Source organism: Diadema antillarum, unplaced genomic scaffold, assembly GCF_040938485.1.
Source record: "Diadema antillarum isolate AM-2024a unplaced genomic scaffold, OU_Dant_1.0 seq00000724_RagTag, whole genome shotgun sequence".
NCBI classification, from domain to species: Eukaryota; Metazoa; Echinodermata; class Echinoidea; order Diadematoida; family Diadematidae; genus Diadema; species Diadema antillarum.
In genome coordinates this window covers 196,441-203,154 of record NW_027271627.1, presented here as the reverse complement: position 1 = coordinate 203,154, position 6,714 = coordinate 196,441, and the positions used below count along the sequence as shown (strand labels likewise).

At 37.4% G+C, this 6,714-nt stretch overlaps 1 pseudogene; it reads right to left on the bottom strand.

Annotated features, from left to right (window-relative positions):
• Positions 1-3,790: 3,790 nt before the first annotated feature.
• Positions 3,791-6,164, bottom strand: LOC139738139 (uncharacterized; annotated as a pseudogene).
• Between the last annotated feature and the right edge of the window lie 550 nt (positions 6,165-6,714).

Below are 6,714 nucleotides of genomic sequence, written 5' to 3'. Positions count from 1 at the left end.
GTGTTGATCAGTTCTTCATAAGATGATTACATAGATGCAGGCAGTAATCCTTGATTATGGGGGTGTGATCGTCACCTTATTGCCTACAAAGTACTTTAAAAGACTTTGTTTTGTCAAACAGACTAACATTATGAATTTTGACCTGTTTCAGTGGTAGCCAAAACAAAGAAATACATTAAAATAACACAGTCATTCAAAGCTGTGTGATACTGATGACTGCTAAAGATCTAGTACCACAACAACATAATAAGAAAATAAATTCTAGCCAAGCAGAGTTGGGGGGGGGGGGTAGGAAGGAGAAGGGGGAGGGAGGAAGAGATCTGACACAATAGATCAACATAAACCAGCAGAGCTTGTATGGGATGAATACTTCCCATAGACTTGTGTGCATTGCATGCATCCTCTATAGGGCTCACACCCATAGATATTTCCCCATATGGATGTGTGTTAAAAATCAAATTTCAAAAAATTCTGTAAAATAGCTTGGAGACATGAGGTGTTTCAGCTTCACTAACCTGGATAAGTGAGATATACCCTTTCATCCATCAAATTTTCAGGGTGGGTTCTTCAGTCCAGATTCTGTCCAGGGGTCCGCAAAGCCAGACTACGAGTTCTTGTCACTCAAAAAATCACCTATTTTCCGTACACGTAGCCAATGAAATATAGTCCCCTCAAATTCCATCAGAAAAGCTTTCATCTTCCAACCAAAATGCAGTTTGTAGAGGAATTCATACTCAATATCTACAGCTATTCAGTTTTTTTGCCAAACTCCATCAGTGATTTTTAATCAATTGTTTCCTTCATTTATTTTGGTATCTTTGGTATGAATTTGTGAAGGGGTCTGGGACATTTCATTGTACTTACGGGTGTGAGCCCTATATGGGGATTCCCCCAGAAATATAATCAGACACCCGATAGAGGGCGCTATGTAGGCCTACTTATATGGGGATTCCCAGGTGAACGCCAAAGAGATTTTTCTCCTCAAAATCTCTTTGGTGTACGCCTATTTATGCTTCCAGCAAGTTTGGCCAAGATCGGACCAAGGAGTAGCGCAAAACAGACATTTGACGTCCGTTGACCCAGTGACCTTGACCATTTCTGGGGGAATCCCCACTGAGGATTTCTGGCACTCCACGGGTACATTGACTAGTATAGCAAAAATGCCTAAAGAGATATATGTTTTCTTCTGTTTACAAATGTGTCAAGACTTCATTCAAGTGAGGAGGACAGAGCTTCTCTCTGATAAAGGTTTGTACGATATATTCAACAGCTTATCTGATATGCCGTACTTAAACAACACAAATTAAACACCAGCACAGCAATCTCATCATAACGTGGACCTAAAAACCCATTAAAAAGGCATAAAACATATATGACAATATCTGTGTTATATTAGATTTGTCATAATACAAGGGTATGCATAAAGATAAGTATAAAGAGTTTGGACCTAAAAATCGCTTTGATAGAGTAAGGCTTTTGTCGTATCCAACCTTTTTATAAGAAGGTTCCATTGTACTTTCCAGCTTGTACGTACAACACAAGAATGCTTCCAGTTGTATTTTTCTTTCTTTCTTTAATACTGTACAAGTATAGCTAAAATCACTTTGATATAGGAAGGCTTTTGTCATATCAAACCTCTTTATAAGAAGGTTCCATTGTACTTTCCAGCTTGTACGTATAACACAAGAAAGCTTCCAGTTGTATTTTTATTTCTTTACTTAATACTGTACAGCTATTCTGTACAGCTATTCTGTTTGGACAATACCAGAGCGTAAGTTGAGCGCTGTTTTGAATTTTACATCAGTGACCACAATGACATCAGTAAGAAAAACCATAACTCTGTGAAAAAGGTATGTGCTCCAGTTCCAGCCAACACATTCCTCATGGAATGAAAGAGACAGCAAATTAAATGAATTACATTAGGCGGCTTTTGGGCTATATTGAAGCTTCATTTGGCTTTAATATGCTGCAAATCAAACTTCAAGGAACAACAACTTATGAAAACTAGGTAAATCAACGAACTCTACATTGCTTTCTCCTACGAAAAGCATTTTTTTTTTTACGACGAAATATTCGGGACAGTGTGCTTATCTATCAAAATGATTTCTTAATGGTGTATGGGTTGAGGCTACTAGAATTTCAAGTCATAAAAACCTGAAAAAAAATTATTGCAAGGCTTACATTCTAGCAATCCATAATGGTTCAGCAGAATTTGAGCATAATTTCAAAATGTCTAATGGCCTTTGTTAGTTAGAAATACAATGTACTCCATCAATAGTGTTTTTAATGGTCCAGCCCGCACCGTACCTCTAATGACTTTCGTATACGTGTACACGTACCTTAAAGAAGAAATTCCATTATACACCATTAAACATTTTTGATGGTTTCTAACGGTTTCTGTAGGATTTGATGAACCAACAGCAATTAGTAATGGAGAATCTGATGGTCCAATAGACAATAACAAGTCAATAATTTTCTCCCACTCTTTGAATCTTGATAATGAACCAAGTAAGGAAAATTACTGTTAAACCAGTCACATCTACTCGTACTAAGAAATGATGTTATTTTTTTTTTCTAAAATTGCCTTTCTGTATCAGTTCAGTGAGTAGTGCCTTACACGTGCATGTAAAGAAAACCGTTCCACAAAAATCTTCTTGTCCAAGGGAAATCTCATTGTATCAGCGTTTTGTTATTACAGGGTTCACCTTCACCTTTACTTTGGATTCAAGTTAAGATTCATGCTCACTTTTTACCATAATACTTAAAGTCATTGGTGAATGTAACAAATGTCTTCAGATCGCTGCAAATTAAAGTATTCGAAGACACAAGGCTTCAACATAGCAAGGTATTCGATTACCATGTAGAGTTATTGATGTGCATAATACCAAGGTAATTTAGAAATTTAAGTTCACTTTCATGTATCAACTGCAGATTCCTATCACAATGTAGGCCTACCAAGTTTATTTACCCGTAGAGTACATACACACGTTCGGCTTGGTCAAAATTTGTTGTGTGCTCACGCTGTGTTCGAGTCAACAAGCCTGAATGCAAAAAACAACAATTACACATACTGGGAGGGGTGGGGAAGCAAGATCTTCTCTAAGTGGGGCTCCCACACGTGGGCTACGGCACCTAGACACAAACGGCGATTTTAAAAATGCCGTCCATGCGTGAGTATATGAATTCTTCAACACATACATCGAGAGGGTTCGATCATTATCCGAGCTCTTCCATTACGTTATCATCAGGATCACCAATGTCGTTGATATAAGCAGGGTAATTTGTCGATGATTCTCCAGCAATGAAGCGTGTTTCCCGATCTTTGTATGTGACATCATATGCCAGTGGCCCTCCAAATGAGAAGCCTAGGTAGAACTTGACTGGCTCCTGGCTTGGCAGACCCTTAATGGGAAGGGAAAGCCTAATTCTGACTGGCTCAGCACTCTCGTGTTTGTAGATGACAGAGAGCTTGTTTTCTAGAAGACCCTCCAGCCTTGCAAGCTTCTGTGTCACACTCTCTTCTTTCCAAATGGAGTATTGGTTCTCCCAAAGGCATTTGATTTGATTTGATTTGATTTATTGGTTTCTGTATCATCATTGTACATACACACATTCATGTACAGACATAAATATGATAATATATATATATATATATATATATATATATATATAAGTATTTTCTTGTTCATTGCCTGTGTACAATGCACAGCAAAAGTACAACAAAAACATACAACAATGAATAATACAGAGGGGCTACAGCATAAGCGTAGCTTGATTTGCGAGCAGCCCCCGTAGCGTAACATAATATTATAATATACATCGGAAGGAGAATAGGAGGGAGGGATGACTTGCATAGAGATAGGATAGTTGAGAGGAGAAAGGGAAAGGAGAGGTTTGTCTGCTTTCACTAAAGGTTTATACAAAGTAAAGTCACCTGTATCACTGATTAGCAAGACATGACAAAATATTTCCTCACCGAGGTATGCAGGTGGACAGTTGATACATATCATGGTCGGTTACATGATCATTATTACATAATAGAATAATTTCGTCGATATTTCTACGAAAAAATTTCGTGTATAATACATAAACAATGACGATGGAATTACTGATATTCAGATAACAACATTGTTTTTACAGCCTTCCTAAAAGCACACATGGACTTTAAACTTCGAATTTCAGAAGGAAGAGAATTCCAAACATCGGGTCCAGTGTGTCTGACAGATTTCAGAGCCATCACTGTTTTGGGATTATACAAATGAAACTTATCAGATTGTCTTGTTGGATAAGAATGGATTTCCTTGTTTAACTGAAATAATGAGTAAAAAGAAGATGGCAACTGACCATTATGTAAGCGAAACATAAAAAGTGAGTTTTGCAAAAAATTAATGTCATTTACCTTAAGTGTTCTTAATTCTGCGAATAAAGGATCTGAATGGTCTCGATAACCTAAGTTGGTGCATATACGTATAGCTTTCTTTTGCAAAAGTAATATACTATCAATGTGGCTTTTTGAAGTTGCCCATACAATGTTGCCATAAGAAATGTGCGATAATATCAACGAATTATATAACAGAAATAAAATAATCTGAGGGACATAATACTTTAACTTCTGAAGCATACCAACATTGCGAGATACTTTATCAGAGATGTATTGTACATGAACGTTCCATTTCATATTTTCATTTATATATATTCCGAGGAGTTTAATACTCTCTTTTTGTTCCAATGATACACCATCCACCATGATATCTAAATGTTGCATTTCATTATTGTGCTTCTTGTTATAGAAATACATAAAATTTGTCTTTTTCAGATTAAGTGATAATCTATTGCCCTGAAACCACATAGATAACTTCGGTAATTCAGTATTGAGAGTTCTTAAGAGCGAATGAAAATCAGAATTAGAACAGAATACATTAGTGTCATCAGCAAACATAATATATTGCAGTTTACCATAATCGGATTTACCAAGATAGAACTCTGTCGCTGGTTTTATAGGCTGAGGCCTACTGTGGATGCTGCTGTAGGACTCTTCACTGTGTTTTCTGCTGTACCTTTCTTTCCACTTATAATTCAGCTCTCGCACAATCTTCTGGATATTTTTGGTTTCCTCTGTTGTTGTCGTGCCAGGCCAGTTCAACAGCATTTCAAAGAAGAGACCAAAAAATCCTCCAGTCCTCTCTTCCTTTTCCTTCAGTACGTTCACATATTGCTGCATTTCATTTTCATCGAATTTCACATCATCAAAGACCAACAAAGCAAAAGAAACGAGCACAAAGTTTTTTACATCAAAGATTGGTGGCACTTCGAGATTTTCCTTCAACAGATTTCTTGCCCTCTTTAAGTCATCGACCTGTTTCTTTGATCCCATCTCAAAGATTTGCCTATAGCCATCAGCCTTCATGTGGTTGATTTCTGCACGTCGCATGGCAAATACTATTTCATGAGGACATGGTAGCGTTTCGAGGGATCTTGGCTTTTGTGCAAAGAAGTGGATCCTTTTTTCATAGATTTGCTCAAGCTTTTTTTGTCAAGAATGCGATATTGATTGCTTTCAAAATGATGCCGAGCACACTGAACAAGATAGTCAGTTGAGCGATCCAATGCTTTGTCGACTCTGTCTGACAGTTCCTTCATGGTGTCATTGTGATCTAGGAGAGAAGGAAGCTTGAGTTCAGGTGGAACATATTCTGTTGTCATATACCTTTCAGTTGTTCCATTCCAGCAGTCCCTCGAGAGAATGGTACGACTCTCTTTTGCACAATTTTCACAAAATTGAAAATTGTGTCATTCTCATTAACAAAGCCTGCATAGTTACCAAGGGAGGTTTCAGCTTCCATGACTACTTGGGCTCTTTGGAATGCCGCACAAGCATCATTGAATTGCTGAAACATGTCTTTCATCTCATCATCTGTGATATGCTCATTTCCAACTTTTTTGTCATACTGCATCATTTTCTGGCGAAGGATGATTCCCTTCGTGTCCCAGATAAAGGAATTATTGTCCAAAAGACCAAGGGCTTTGTCGATGGCTTCTTCTGCTTTCTCAGAATCATCTTCATATCTGCTATGCAAGCGAGCCTTCTGCTGAGCAATGAAAGGGTCTTGGAACTTCTTCATGCCAACCTCCATTATCCTGAAAGCTTTTGTATAAAAAGACATATCATTCAAATCCTATCAATCAGTATTCACAACATAAATCATCTATTATAGTATTTTTACTCGAACACAATACATTATGATTAAAATCTCCAACGACTGAAATATCATAAGATGTCATTTTAATCGAGTCCAATATTTTTCTCAATTGATCCAAGAACATATTGTCTTGTCTTGGAAAATGTATTACACCAAGTACAAGAGATTCGCTAGATGTCTGTGGTATTTTTACCCAAGAAGAATCAAAGTCATTGTCAGTAACATATTATGTAATATTGATCACTGTGAATGACATTTTGTTCCATACGAAGAGAGCTGTACCTCCGTGAGTGTCTTTCACTGGGAGATCACATCGCACGAGATCATAGCCATTTATTCAAAGCTCGTTGTCAATATGCCATCGTGCAACCATGTGTCACAAATGGCCATTACGTCGTACTTAGCCTCAGATAATAAAATACGTATGCGTTCTATCTTTGGGCAAAGACTCTAGGAGCTTAAATGGACTGCACTGAGTCCCGATGTCTTGACTTGCAAATTTATATTACAGTTT